This window comes from Tamandua tetradactyla, chromosome X (assembly GCF_023851605.1).
Source record: "Tamandua tetradactyla isolate mTamTet1 chromosome X, mTamTet1.pri, whole genome shotgun sequence".
Lineage (NCBI taxonomy): Eukaryota > Metazoa > Chordata > Mammalia > Pilosa > Myrmecophagidae > Tamandua > Tamandua tetradactyla.
The window spans coordinates 115,839,021-115,854,929 of record NC_135353.1 but is presented as its reverse complement, the minus strand read 5'-3'; the positions used below and the strand labels follow the sequence as shown (position 1 = coordinate 115,854,929).

Below are 15,909 nucleotides of genomic sequence, written 5' to 3'. Positions count from 1 at the left end.
TTCATTTTTTTTAGGTAGATCAATTTTATTTTTTGTGTGTTTCACAATTTTGGAAGGGCTATTTGACAAATTTCTGCGTAAACTCCAAACTTTATAGATGTGTTCAACAAAAAAGCCATTTGCTCATGGCCCTTTTAATAAAGGTGAGGTGTCATATTACATTACAAATGATAGAGATGCAGTAACAGATTTAGGGGCATAATATTAAGTAAGATGTTTTCTTCCAACTGCTTTAAGTGATAGATAACATAATACAAACACATTAATGGCTATCACAACCACCAGTAAATCAATTTGCAGGATAAAAATCCACAGGCCTATTTAAAAGGCCAAAACTAATAAAATAGTATAAAAATCAATGTTTTTATCCTTAGGTTAACAATTCCAGTCAGATTTCTTTTTCGCCAGTTTACAAGGTATGTTGGGGTGTTGGGAGAATAAGAGAGATAGGGGAAGACTGGCAGTGCGTAGTGAGTTGCAGAGTTGGGACAGTGGTTCAAAGTAGTCATCAGGTTAGGAAAGTATTTTGTGGTGTACTGGAAAGGATATTAAGGATTGATAGTTTCATCAGCCCCAAACACCATTTAATAAGTGCTGTCAGTGGGCTTAAGAAATAAGCAGAGATGGTGTAGGGTGAAATAAAGTGAAAGAGGGAAAATGAAAAATGGAAATGTTTGAATGTGGCAGAATGTGAAAAGGCCATCAGGGAAACTACTTGAGTTGCCACTCAGAAGGCTTTTCATGTTCCTGGGTTATCAAACACCAAGTTTAGAGCATGCATTGAGTAGACATTACATTTTGGCTTTGATAAAACTTTACTAATTTGGACTGAGAAAGAATGCATGTCTGATTTAGTAAAAATATCAATGAATATTCAGAGGTATATTATTCGGTAACTCCACACAATGGAATTCTATACAGCAATGAGAATAAATTACAATTTCACAAAAAACGAATCTTGCAAACATAATGTTAAACAAAAGAAGCCAGATACAAGAGTACATACCATAAGATTCCATTTATATAAGTACAAAACCAGTTTATGGCAATAGAACTCGTTAACCTTACGAGAGGGGAAGAATGCATGGAGATGGGGTGGGGGAAGCATTTGGGGAGGTGGTAATATTTAAATTGGATAGTAGTTACCAGGAGAAATTAACTGAACCAATCAGTTAGGATTTATGTAATTTTAAAAAGCAGCTTTTAAAAACTGGCAGCTGCTTTCACACAGTAGTGTCTTTAACACTAGTGTTCCTTTTCTACTCTCAGACCCTTTGCCACTTAACTAACCATAAAACTACTCTCTCTATGTGACCCACAAAATGAGGCCCCCTTTATGGAAAACATCCCTTTCACATACATACAAACATAATACAGTTTCTCAAAGTGCTCTCTCTGTGAAAAATAACCTGAAGATAATTCTGTATCAGTACATATATAAAGTATTCAGAGGTATAGCTTTGTTACCTTCATGTAAGAGCAATAATGCCAACTATTGGAGTAATAACAAGCAGAGGTCCTTCCAGGCCAGTCTTGAAGAAAGTTAAGATATATTTTTAGGGGCGGGCCGCGGTGGCTCAGCGGGCAAAAGTGCTTGCCTGCTATGCCGGAGGACCTCGGTTCGATTCCCGGCCCCAGCCCATGTAACAAAAACGGAGAAACAGAATACAATAAAACAAGAAAATGTTTAAAAATGTTTCCCTTTCTTCCTTCTATCCTTCCTTCCTTCTCTCTGTCTTTCCTTTAAAAAAAAAAAAAAAAAAAAAAAAGATATATTTTTAGGTAAGTAGCACAACAGTAATGAGCAGCTTTTAAAGTGACCACAAACATGTTGCTTCCTATTCATCAAAATAATCCAGTAATCCATGCGATCTCAACTTGCCATAAACTATAATTGTCCTGGTCAGCTTTAGCTTTCAAAAATGAATGTTTCGCAAACACTACCAAATTAGGAGCTATTGGAACATGAAACAAACGGACCATTTATTTTAGACCTTAGCCAGTTTTCATAAAGTATTTATCTTCAATTTCAGTTTATTCCAACATTCATTTATAACAGGAGAGTGATTAAAATTAGCTATTTCCCACAACTCTGAAATCATATGAATGAACAATTGGATTCATCTAGTAAAAATCTTCATCAAGCAATGGTAAAACAGCCTAGAAGCATTCTTTAATAAGCTGAGCTTTGAGGCAGAACAAAAAGAAAGAAAGAAAGAAAATTAAAAGACCTCTCAACGCTAAGCACCAATAATGGAAGGTAAGCAATTATCCCTAGAAATCTTTAGTGACAGGTCTTTCCCAATGGAAAATCCTGAGATTTGAAGGACTATGACTTTTCAGAAGGCAGGCTGGTTTAATGAGGAAATTTTACCTTTAATAAAGAGATAATCAACAATATTTTATTTGGGGCACTTAGCATTTCACAGATCCTCAACAAGTTTTGAGGTAGGTTAAATATTAGCATCATATGTTACAAATTAAAACTCAGTCTGCCCAAGTTTTATCCCATCTCTCCCAAACCACAGCGGGAGTCCTATCATGATCAAGAATAAGATGACCGGGTGGGCCACGGTGGCTCAGCAGGTAAGAATGCTTGCCTGCCATGCCCGAGGACCCAGGTTTGATTCCCGGGGACTGCCCATGTAAAAAAAAAAAAAAAAGATGGTCTCTCTGGTCTTTCAGATTAATCTCAGATGTGTGAATTTAATGGCAATAGCATGCAAAAATCCATAAAAAAAAGACTAGCTATTATAGAAATTCTACTTTGGAATATTTTGTAATTCTTAAATTTATTGTAAAATGATTACACTTTGGAATAATCTACTTGCTCTCATTATAAATATATTTATATATTACTGATCCTTAAAACTACAAATGAGCACATTACTGATTTTGGCCTGTTTTACTGCCTTTGGGAGTGGTGGAGCAGGAAGATAATCAGCGAGCTTTCCTCAGAGCACTAGGCAGCCTTTGATTTGGGGTCATAGGAAAGCAGGTATATAAAAGGAGCCAAGATCCAGAAAGGATGCCTGTATCCAAAAGAGAAGGCTCCATGCAAGTTAAGGATGAGGAGAAAAATGGTATCCTTTTAGGTTACTGATGCTCATTATCATGCTACAGCAGAACAACAACTTACGGGAAGAGTTCTTTAAAGAGTGGTAAATATGTCCCAAATAAAATTCCTTGTTTTTTTTTCTTTTTTCTGTCTCCATTTGTGTTTTTTTAAAAAAAATTTTATTAATAAAACCAATCACAGGCAGAGTTCTCGCCTGCCATGCCAGAGACCCAGGTTCGATTTCTCGTGCCTGCCCATGCCAAAAAATAAAATAAGAGTAAAAATAAAACCAATCAACATACAAACATTCTTAATGTATGAACATTCCATACTTGGTGACTCACAATATCATCACATAGATGTATATTCATCACCATAACCATTTCTCAGAACATTTACATCACTCCAAAAAAGAAAAAAGAAAAAAACATACATACCATACCCGTCACCCCTCCTTCTCGTTAACTACTAGTATTTCCCTCGACCCAATTTACAAATAAAATTCTCACTAACTAGATTAACCACAAGTAATATTAAATCAATCACTTTCTTAAAATGACATCTATAGAAGCAAAATATCTAATTAAATATTTTAATATGGATATATTCCACCTATCAGGTTAATTATTCTAACTAGCAAGCCTGATTCATTTGGCTCATCCTGACATAGGTTCCTGGGCCAGTCTTTTCAAGTATTGGTTTCATCATAAAGTTCCTTTTATTTAAACAATGATCAAATACTACTAATAATACAGGATTAAGCGTGGTTAATTGACAACTGTGAAATTATAAGGAAAACACCATTATTTGAATTAAGTACAGCATTCAGCAGAGCAAATTTAAAGAGTAAGAACATAGACACCTATGCTTCTAAATAGACCAAAGAGCCCAACTCCATTTGAGTCAAAGAAGAAAAAAGGGAGAAGTGAGGGCAAAGGGACAGAGTATGGAAGCTTTTTATTCTAGCACCCCCAAAGTTGACTGTGGAAGTAAAAAGTTTCTATGTTAAAAAAGTTTACATAAATAACATGAATTGCAATTTTCATAAAAGTCAGAATGAAATGTTCTGCATAGGACAAAAGATATGCCTAAGCAACATATCATATTTGCACAAGGCCACTGAATGTCATGGATATTAGTAAAAAATGAAAAATGCTTAAAGTCTATGGCAGACTGATTAAAGATTTCAGTTTGGTGCTGTAAACCGCAGATTGTAAATTATTCTTACTATGCAAAAGCTCTAATGACATACGGTTTTGTGTAGAAATTCTTGTGCTTCTAGTTGCCACATTTACTTTTTAAAGTGTGAAATTAATACATTTGTGAGAGGTTGTACAAAACTATTGTATTTGCAAAAATGGCACAAAAGTGAATTTAACAGTCAATGCACATGCACACGTCATTCACATCATCAACAAAATATTCTAATACTACAGAACTGAATAAGAATACTAGCTTCACCGGCAACTGTTAAGCGCTAGAGTCACATAAGTTACACCAGAATAGGCAAATGTTGTCCAAGTAAAGTTCTATTGTTAAAGCTTAAACAGGTTTGAGGCCATTCAAGTTCAAGCACAGAGCCCCATCTATTTGTGTTTGAATTATGTAACCTGTCTCCCAACTTGAGGTCTTAAACTTCTGTTTTCCAAAATCCAAAAGAAATCAGTACAATAGAGGTTATATTAAATAAGAGTAATGTACAAAGCTATAATTAAGATGAAGGAAAATCCAAAACATTAAAATTGTAAAACTTGTTACTTGTTAGAGCCAGCACTACACTAGGAGTTGGGTAATAAATACAATTATTTTCAAGTAGATTATGTTGTTCTAACATGTCCTTTTCATCAGTGCACTGTTAAACTAATTAAAACTCTACACATACATATTCCCTTACAATATCAGCACCCACTACCTCTACCTGCAAAGCTGTCGGTCTCAAATGACTCAGTGAATGAAAGGAAACAGAAAAGCTGAGAAGTAACATATTAAGGAGAAATATTGGGAGTTAGAAGATTCATGCAGTTCAGCGCTTTTAATCAGCCAGCCAGCTTGCCAGCCACAAGGGATGGTTTCCGTTGAGGAAGGTCCTGTGGGGTGGAAATGTGGTCACCAGTGACTTCCGTCTTATCTGGGGCTGCAGCAGGAAGTTGCTTGTTCCTCATTTTTACTTTAGCCATGTTGTAATCCCCAGAGTCAAAATATTTTTGCCGTTTCTATAATCATTTTCTTAAGAAATCTGAACCTCCAAGCTTTTGTCCTAGACGAGGATACCTTGCTTTTAATTTTGCTTCTTTGGCTTTCCCTGGACTAGTCACTTTATCTTTCATTTCCTTCTGCTCCTCCGCAGAGGCTGCCTCTGGGATTTCCATGGACATAGCACTCCTTCTAATGCAGCTTCTCCAGCTCTGCGCTGCTGAAACCTCTCTGTTCATTTTTAAAGTTTTATTCACACATCATATAATCCAACCTAAGTAAACAGACATGCCTTGGCCGCCATAATCTATATGAAGATATTTCCTTTTCCACAAAGAATCCACATCCCTCCCCTATGTCCCCCACTTCTTGACACTTAATTTTGACATAATACCTTTGTCACATTCAGTGGAGGCATATTATAATGCCTAGATTGTGGTGTTCTTATTTTTTCGTGCTGGTTTGAAACGATTATGGTACTAGAGAAGTGAGGTGCTGCTGCGGTTTGCAAATACCAAACAGTTTTAAATGGATAAGGGGAAGATTTTGGAGAACTTGTGAGGAGCTTGATGGAGAAGGCCTAGAATGCTTTGAAGAGACTGTTGGCAGAAATGTGGACTCTAAAGATAGCGCTGACGAGGCTCTAGAGAGAACTGAGACATGTGTTATTGCAAAGCAGAAGGAAGGCGATCCTTGTTTTAAAATGGCAGATAATCTGGCAAAATTGACTAGTGGCTTTAGCTGGGAGGCAGATTTTTCTTTCTTTCTTTTGTTTTTTTTTTTTTTTGGCAAAGGTGGGCACTGGAAATCGAATCCGGGTCTCCGGCATGGCAGGTGAGAATTCTGCCTGCTGAGCCACCATTGCACCGCCCTGGGAGGCGGATTTTAAAAGCCATGAAATTGGATATTTAGCAGAAGAGATTTCCAAATTAAATGTGGAAAGTGTGACCTGATTTCTCCTTGCAGTTTATAGCGAAATGCGTCAGAAAAGAGATAAGCTGAGAATTGAACTCTTGAGTACAAAGAAACCAGAAATTGATGTTCTGGAAAATTCTGGGCTTCCAAGAGGGGTAACCCCAGAGAGTGGTGCCCTACATGAGGATTTAACCAAATGTGTAACCAATCAACCATTTCAGAGAAAGCCAGCATTGAAGATGGAGTTATCCAGGAAGGATTTGTGGAAATTCCTGCTGTCTGATGCACCCGATCCTTGCTTACTACACAGAAAGCTGACAAGATTGCTGTGAACCTGTATAAATGGAGCTGCTGCCAGTCTGGACTTGGGGGTTCAGAAGAGGGTTAGTGTGAAGGTAAAATAACCTCAGACACAGAACTATGGAAGCTAAAGTCTGAAATCAAAAAGCCTCAGGCCACAATAAATCCCAGAGTGATTTGAACAGAGAATAAAACAGTATTGCAAAGTCCCCTTGGGGGAACGGGGAGAAAGGATGAAATATTCAGCTTCCCAATGTGGAGAGTTCCTGATATTCTCACAAGCAGTGGGGATAACCAAAGCTATAGGCTGAGACCCCAGTCTTGGGGTTTGTTCATATGAAACTTAACTCCACAAAGGATAGGTCAAGCTTATTTAAAATTAGACCTAAGAGTCACCCCAGAGAACCTCTTTTGTTGCTCAGATGTGGCCTATCTCTTTAAGCCAACACAGCAAGCAAACTCACTGCCCCCCTGCCCCACGTGGGACATGACTCCCAGGGGTGTAAACCTCCCTGGCAATGTGGGACAAAAATCCTAGAATGAGTGGGGACTCAGCATCAAGGGATTGAGAAAACCTTCTCGACCAAAAGGGGGAAGGGAGAAATGAGACAAAATAAAGTGTCAGTGGCTGAGAGATTCCAAACAGAGTCAAGAGGTTATCCTGGAGGTTATTCTTACGCATTATATAACCCCTTTTCAGTTTAAGGTGTATTAGAGGGGCTAGAGGAAAGTGCCTGAAACTGTAGAGCTGTGTTCTGGTAGCCATGTTTCTTGAAGATGATTGTATAATGATATAGCTTTCGCAAAGTGACTGTATGATTGTGAAAACCTTGTGTCTGATGCTCCTTTCATCTATGGTATGGACAGATGAGTAAAAAGTATGGATTAGAAATAAATACATAATGGGGGAACAAATGTTAAAATAAATTGAGTAGAGGGAAATACTAGTGGTCAATGAGAGGAAGGGAAAGGGGTATGGCATGTATGAGTTTTTTCTTTTTCTGGAGTGATGTAAATGTTCTGAGAAATGATTGTGGTGATGAATATACAACTATGTGATGATGATACTGTGAGCCATTGATTGCACACTAAGTATGGAATGTTCATATATTAAGAATGTTCATGTTGTATGTTGATTGATTTTATTAATAAAAATTAAAAAAAAATCACAGCACCTTGAAATCATTTCATGGCCTAAAAGTGTTTTAGAAATTAATCCCATGAAATGTGGCTCATATCTTGCTTAACGAACTAAGCAAAGTCATATTTTATAAGGAATTTATATTCAAATAAATTTTGAGTGCAATTCTCTGAAAAAAAAGAAGAAGCCAGGAGAGCAGACCCACCCAGGCACTTGGAAAGGGTGAGTTTGTCCCAAAGGCAGAGGGTGGGCCTTTCACCTCATTGCAGTGGAAAAGTTGTCTCACCTCAGGCCTTGGAGAGAGTGCAGCACATTCCATGGGGATTGGGGAGAGCCTGGCTGCCACCACATGGAGTAGTTAAGCATGTGCCCCAGAGATGGCAGAAAGCGCAGGTGCAGCCCAGATGCTTGGAGAGGGTGGGGCTGAGAAAAAGGTGGTCTCCCCAATGTCCCCGAAGGTTACATTTAGGGAGAGGTGGGCTGCCGCATAGGCCCTTGGAAAGGGTGGGACTGCTGCTTTTTAAAGCCCTGAGGATAAATGACCCTCAGACTTTGAAATTTAATGGACTTTTCCCTGCAGGTTTTTGAAACTGCTTGGGTTTGGTGACCCCTGTATTCCTTCCAATTTCTCCCTATGAAAATGGGTATATGTATCCTATGACTGTTCTTCCCTTGTATGTTGGCAGCAGATAACTTTTTTTTTCTGAGTTTTACAGGTCCAGATCCAGAGGAGAAATTTACCTTAGGACAGACCATGCCTGTAGCTGATTTTGATGAGACTTTGTACTGGTTTCAACCTTGTATTGTATTTGTATTGTTACTAAAATGGTTTAAGGATTTCTGATATTGTGATGGAATGAATGTATTTTGTATATGGAAAAAACTTCATTTTTACGGTCCAGAGGATGGAATATGCTGGTCTGAAAGGATTATGTACCCTAGAAAAGTCATGTTTTAATCCTGATCCAATCTTGTGAGAGTAACAGTTTCTTTTAATCCCTATTCAGTAATGTAGGTTGGAAATTTTAGATGATCTTCATGGAGATGTAATGCACCCAATTATGGGTATTAACTTTTGATTAGATGGAGATGTAACTCCACCCATTCCAGGTAGGTCTTGATTAGTTTACCGGAATCCTTTAAAAGAGGAATTATTTTGGAGAGAGGATTCAGAGTCATTAAAACCATGAGTGCCCATACAGCCAGAGGCCTTTGGAGATGAAGAAGGAAAAGACCCCCTCCCTGGGGAGCTTCATGAAAGAAGCCTGGAGAAATCAGCTAGCAGACGTTACCATGTTTGCCATGTGCCTTTCCAGTTGAGAGAGAGACCCTGAACTTCATTGGCCTTTCTTGAGTGAAGGTAATTGTGCTGGTTTCAAAGGATGTATGTCCCCTAGAAAAGCCATGTTTTAATCTAAATCCATTTCATAAAGGCAGAATAATCCTTATTCAATACTGTATGTTTGAAACTATAATCAGATAATTTCCCTGGAGATGTGATTAAATCAAGAGTGGTCGTTAAACTGGATTAGATGACATGTCTCCACCCATTTGGGTGGGTCTTGATAAGTTTCTGGAGTCCTATAAAAGAGGAAACATTTTGGAGAAAGGAGATTTGGAGAGAGCAGAGAATGCTGCAGCACCACGAAGCAGAGAGTCCATGAGCCAGAGACCTTTGGAGATGAAGGAAAATGCCTCCCGGGAAGCTTCATGAAACTGGAAGCCAGGAAAGAAAGCTGGCAGATGATGCTGTGTTCACCATGTGCCCTTCCAGCTGAGAGAGAAGCCCTGACTGTGTTTGTCATGTGCCTTCTCACTTGAGAGAGAAACCCTGAACTTCATCGGCCTTTTTGAACCAAGGTATCTTTCCCTAGATGCCTTTGATTGGACATTTCTATAGACTTGTTTTAACTGGGACATTTTCTCAGCCTTAGAACTGTAAACTAGCAACTTATTAAATTCCCCTTTTTAAAAGCCATTCTGTTTCTGGTATATTGCATTCCGACAGCTAGCAAACTAGAACAGTAACCTCTTGTTGGTGTCTTCATTTGGACATTTTGATAGACTTGCACGGCCTTAGAACTGTATGTAAAACATGCAACTAATATAACTTATTAAATATAAATTCCCCCTTTTAAAAGCCATTCCATTTCTGGTATATCACATTCTGGCAGCTAGCAAACTAGAACACCATCTCATTTTCAACACCTTGCAATGTTGACATTCATTTGTTCTCCCTCATGCAAAAACTTTTTTATATTTGTACATTTAACCACTATCATTGTCCACTCTAGGCATTCTTAAGTTATACCATCTCAGTCTTTATCCTCTTTCTTTCCTTCTGGTGTTGTACATGCCCCCTGCCCTTCTCCCTCAACCATACTCATATTCAGCTTCATTCTGCATACATACATGATTGTGCTACCATCAGGTACTATTGTGCTATCCATCTCTGAATTTTTACAATCAGTCCTGTTGTACAATCTGTATGCCTCCAGCTCCAGTTACCCAATCTCTACCCTATTTCTATCTTCTGATAACTTCTGTTCTTAACTGAAATTCTCCAAGTTTACTCATTAATGTTAGTGCATATCAGTGAGACCATACAGCATTTGTCATTTTGTTTCTGGCTAATCTTACTCAGCATAACGTCCTCAAGGTCCATCCACATTGTTACATGCTTCATGACTTTATTACAGCTGCGTAATTTTCCATCGTATGTATATACCACAGCTTATTTAGCCACTAGTCCATTGATGGACATTTGGGCTGTTTCCATTGCTTGGAAATCATAAATAATGCTGCTATAAACATCAGTGTGCAGATGCCCGTTTGTGTCCTTGCCCTCAGGTTCTCTGAAGATCTACCTAGTAATGGGATTGCTGGGTCATATGGCAATTCTATACTTAGCTTTCTGAGGAACCGCCAAACTGCTTTCCACAGTGGTTGCACAATTTGACATTCCCACCAGCAGTGGATAATTGTGCCTCTTTCTCCGCATCCTCTCCAGCACTTGTTGTTTTCTGTTTTTTTGGATGAGACCACATTAATTTAAATTAGAAATTCCCAGAGGGGTCTAAAAGCAAATTGGAGTTAGCAGAGGAATGAATCAGTGAACTTGCAATAAGACAATTGAAATAATTAGGTCTGCAGAGCAGAAAGAAAAAAAAAAGAATGAAGAAAAGCGAATAGCACCTAAAGAAACTATGTGACAGCATCAAGCATAATATATGCATTGTGGGAGTCTCAGAAAGACAAGAAAGACAGAAAGGGGCAGAGACAATATTTGGAGAAATAATGACTGAAACCTCCCAAAATTTAACAAAAGACATGAGTAGACACATCCAAGAAGCTCAATGAATTCCAAACAAGAGAAACCCAAATACACTCACACCACAACATTATAATCAAACTGTGAAATGCCAATGATAAGTAGAGAATCCTCAAACTGCAAGAGAGGAGCAACATGTCAGGTGGAAGGAACCGTTGATAAGTGTCAATTTCTCATCAGAATCTATGCAGGAAAGAAGGCAATAGGATTACATATTTAAAATGCTGAAAGCAAAAAAAATTGCCAATCAAGAATCCTAAATCTAGCAAAATTGGCTTTCATAAATGAGGGAGATATTAAGACATTCCCAGATAATGCCTTGGGATGAAGGTGAGGGAGTTTGTCACCATTAAGATCAGCACTACAAGAAATGCTAAAGGCTCTTCTTCTGGTTGAAAGGAAAGGACGCTAGACAATAGATTAGAGTCTCATGAAGAAATAAAGATATCTGGTAAAGGTAATGACATGGGTAAATATCAATGCCAGTACCATTGTATTTTTGGTTTGTAACTCCACGTTTTACCTCTCACAGGATCTAAAATGAAAATGCATAAAAAGTAATGGCAAATCAATAGTTTTGGACTCATAGTGTATAATTTTATATATTGTGACAAAAACAACATAAAGGTGGGGGAAGGGGGGAGATAGGATCATAGTTTGTATATGCTATTGAAGTTAAGTTGGTATTTAACCAGATGAGAATGTTATAGATTTAGAAAGTTAAATTTACACCCCATGGTAACCACAAAGAAAGTATCAGAAAAATATTCACAGGAAGAAATAAGGGAATTCTTAAGGGTTCACTACAAAAGGTTAATTGGATACAAAAATAGGCAGTAATGTAAGTATTGAGGGGCAATAAAGGTAGAAGCAACCCAAATGTCTATCTATATATATATATATTCACTCAAATATTACCCAGCCTTTAAAAGGAGCGGATGAACTGTGAAGACATCATGTTGAATGAAATGTCAAACTCAAAGGAATGGATATTGCATGATTCTGCTTATAAGAAGTAGCTGGAATATGCAAAATCATAGAGCAGAAAGTAGTATGCAGGCTACCATGAGCAGGGAGCGGGAAGGAGAAGGGGGAATTAATGCATAATTGGTATAGGGTTACTGTTTGCGGTGATAGGAAAGTTCTGGTAATGGATGGCGTTGAGGGTAGTGAAACATGAATGTGATTAATCCCACTGAGTCGTATGCTTGGAAATGCTTGAGTTTGGAATCTTTATGTTCTTTGTTTCCACAATTTAAAATAAAAGGAGCAACTAAAGAAACTTGACAATTCAGTGCAATACACAATCTTAGTTGGGATTTAATGCAAGAGAAAAGCTTCAAAAGTACATTATTGGGACATATGAAGAAATTAAATACAGGCTTTAAGTTTTGTGTGTTAATGTTAAATTTTTTGAACTTGATAACTGTACTTAAGGGGGTTACATAAATGAATATCCTTGTTCTTAGGAAGCATAAAGAAAGTATTAAGTTTTCAAGGGTCATGATTTATACAACCTACTCTCAAATATTTAGAAAATAGACAAAGAAAGAGAATTACATAACAAGCATGGAAAAATGCTAATAGTTTGTAAATCTAGGTATGTGGGTGTGAGGGATGTTAGAATTTTATGTATTGTTTTGGGATTATTTTTGTAATTTTGAAATGATTTCAAAATAAAAAGTTTAGGGAAAAAGAAGTGGTTGATGAGGTAAAAATGATTGTCTCTGGGGCTGGGACCAGGGATAGGGAGGGACAGCTATAAACTTTGCTTTTCACCACGAGCCCCTAAGGAGTGTAGGACTTATTCCCATGGTCATGAGTTACTGTGATAAAAATATCTGAAGGAAAAACCACTAGCCCATGCCTTACCAGAGATTTAGAGCATCTGCTTGGGATGAAAGCTTACTTAACTCATGGCTCTTGGTATCTTGGAAGAGCTCCTCTTTGAGATGAACATTGCTACCACTTATCTTCACTTTCTGACCTCTACCCCAACCTCCAACCCCAGTCCAAGAAAAGCAAACATTCCATTGCCCAAGATTCTCCCCTGGATTCCTGCTAGCTAAATGACCACGTCAACCCATGCCTAGGGAATTTTTACCCATGGTTTTCCTTTGAACTTAGCTGTAATGAACTGGCCTAGATTCAGTTGAAGATGTTCATCTGGTACCCCCCAGGACTAGTATGAAACTGATATTTCACTCAAATCCTCAAAAATCGAGCACATTGATTGTTCAGCAAATTGGCTCTCATCAATTAGGTTCTAGGAGACTTGATAGTTTGGTGAATTGGTCATTTAGTCAGTTGGGTTTTAAAAGGAAGTGCTGTCTTTTGTTAAGGAAGAAGAGCTAAGAATATAGACGTGTGTGTGCTTATTTTTGCAAAGAGAAACACAGGAAGGATGTTTTGGATTCCTAGGTACTCAAAGCAAATACTGCGCAATGGGTTGGGCTCAAACAGTGGGATTGTATTAGCTCATGATTTTGAGGCTAAAAGAAAGACCAAATGAAGCCATTAGCAAGGTGGTGCTTTCTTCCTGAAGACTGGATTTCTGGGGCTGCCTGCTGGAGATCCTTGGAGCTTGTCACATGGGAAAGGGCAGAGCAGTTTCTCCTGATCCCTATTCTCTTCTGGGCTCTGTTGAATTTCAGCTTCTTGCTTCCTGTGGCTTTCTCTCTGTGTCTGAATTTTACCATGCTTATAAAGGACTCTAGTAATAGGATTAAGGCCCATCCTGATATCCTGATTCAGGTGGGTCACACCATAACTGAAGTAACCTGATCAAAAGAGCCTAAATACAATGGGTTCATGCCCATGAGAATGGATTAAGTTTAAGAACATGTTTTTCTGGGGTACGTTGGTCCAAACTACCACAAAGGATAAAACAGTTACCCTAGGGTCAGGGTGGTTATTTGGGAACCCCGAAAGCCACTGTTTCTGCCTCTTTCAGGGTCTGTGTGTTGGGGAGGGGGCAGGGACCCCTTTGGAGGGACTCTAGGCTTGTTCCCACCCCAGGCTGGAGGATGTTCCTCTCAGGTTGACAGCACCTCCATACTGCTGAACTGGGCAGATGTGCTTAGGGCAAACAAAATAGACATAAATCCCTGCCCTTGAGGAGCTGCTAGGAACAACAAAGAGATCAAATGAATCTATACACTATGCCAGTGGTGATTAAATCCCTGAAGAAAATGAAGCAGGGAGATGAGGTAGAGGGGACTGAGTGTGTGGCGGTTGGGTGGGGGGCGCTTACCAACAGTGATCAAGGAAGGTCTCCTCCCTGAGATGACACATGAGTTGAGACCACACCTCACCTCCCTCTCTTCCTCCTTTCTCTGCCTCTCCTGATACAGATGGACAGATTACCTTCGCTCCTATCTATTCCCTTACATTGGAGTTCAACCTCATCAGCTAATGGTTCACCCATCTCTAGCTTCTATGTATCTCTAAGTCCCCTATATTCTGTGCCAATACTTTTTATTATGTTTAATATACTATAGGATATATCCAGGCATTACATTAAGCTATACAGCTATACAGAATTAAAGGACCTCTTTCTTATTCTTTGCTCCCTGTGTTTCAATTGTTCAAATGAGCTATAAAGGTAGGTTGAGTTAGATTATATGCTATAGAAAATTTAGATTCAAATTAAATAAACCTTTCTTCCTTTGGTCTCAAAGAGTATGTGTGTTAAAATATAGACATTGTCTTCTTTACCCCTGTGTTCTGTATTACTTTAACCGCAACCAGATCAGCTTCGTTCTTACCTCTAAATATCAGGTTATACATATATATAAAATCCAGAAATAGTAATTACCATGCCAGACTAAATGTGTCTGCTATAAAAGCTTACAGTCTAGGCCCCTGTTTTCTTGTAAGCATTTTCTAAAGGAGACCATACCATTGCTGTTCTTTTGTTTCTGGCTTATTTTACCTCACCTAATGTCCCTTACATTCATCCACATTCACATTGTTGCTTGCCTCACGACTTCATTCCTTTTTTATAGCAGCACAACATTTGTTCATAAGTATACACAATTGTTCACCAATCTACTTCTCATTCAGTGCATCCTTCAGCCACCTGCATTCATCAGGGATCATGTATAGCACCCAAAGTCTACACTCCTTCAAAATTCTCAATTTTAGGTAATTTCATTGTTCCCAAGAGAAAGAAAATCAATAAACACACCCTCGGCAAATGGGAAATTGAAACCTCATCTTAACTCTTGTTCCTTCCTCCATTATTTACCTCTGCTGTTGTTGTGGTAGTGCTGATGGTTTCCTTTTAAACATAGCCCACAGCATGCAATAGCAGTTTTTCCCCCGTACCCTGGACTTAAACACTCTTTGTACACGAATCATTCCTTTGAATGATAGTTCTTGCAAGAACTATTTTATATTTCTAGTGTTAATCAGGGGGACATGTAGGTCTATACAACCCCTTTCAATCTTGTTCATCTGCAATATGGTAATATTACTTACAGACCCACTAGAGAGCCGCCTTCACTTCTATTGATTCCCTTACATTGAAGTTCAACCTCATTAGGTAACCATTCACCCATCTCCAGCTTCTATGTATCTCTAAGTCCCCTATATTCTGCATTATAAGCCTCTGATTTTTCTATGGTCATCAAGTGGAATCATACAGTATCTATCCTTTTGTGTCTGGTTTATTTCACTCAGCATTATGTCCTCAAGGCTCATCTATCTTGTCATGTGCTTCAGGATGTCATTTCGTCTTACTGCTGCATAATATTCCATCGTATGTATGTACCACAAGCTCTTAATCCACTCGTCTGTTGATGGGCATTTTTCTGGAGGTTGTGAATAATGCTGCTATGAACATCGGTGCACAAATGTCTCTTTGTCTTTTGCATCTGAAACTTTGATTATATGTCATGGCGGAGGTCTATTTCGGTTTATCCAGTTTGTAGTTTGTTGATTTTCTTGGATGTGTGTATTTAATATTTT

General features: G+C 38.4%; 1 pseudogene; it reads right to left on the bottom strand.

Moving 5' to 3' along the window:
• Positions 1-5,094: 5,094 nt before the first annotated feature.
• On the bottom strand, positions 5,095-5,433 carry LOC143671579 (cAMP-regulated phosphoprotein 19 pseudogene; annotated as a pseudogene).
• Positions 5,434-15,909: the final 10,476 nt, after the last annotated feature.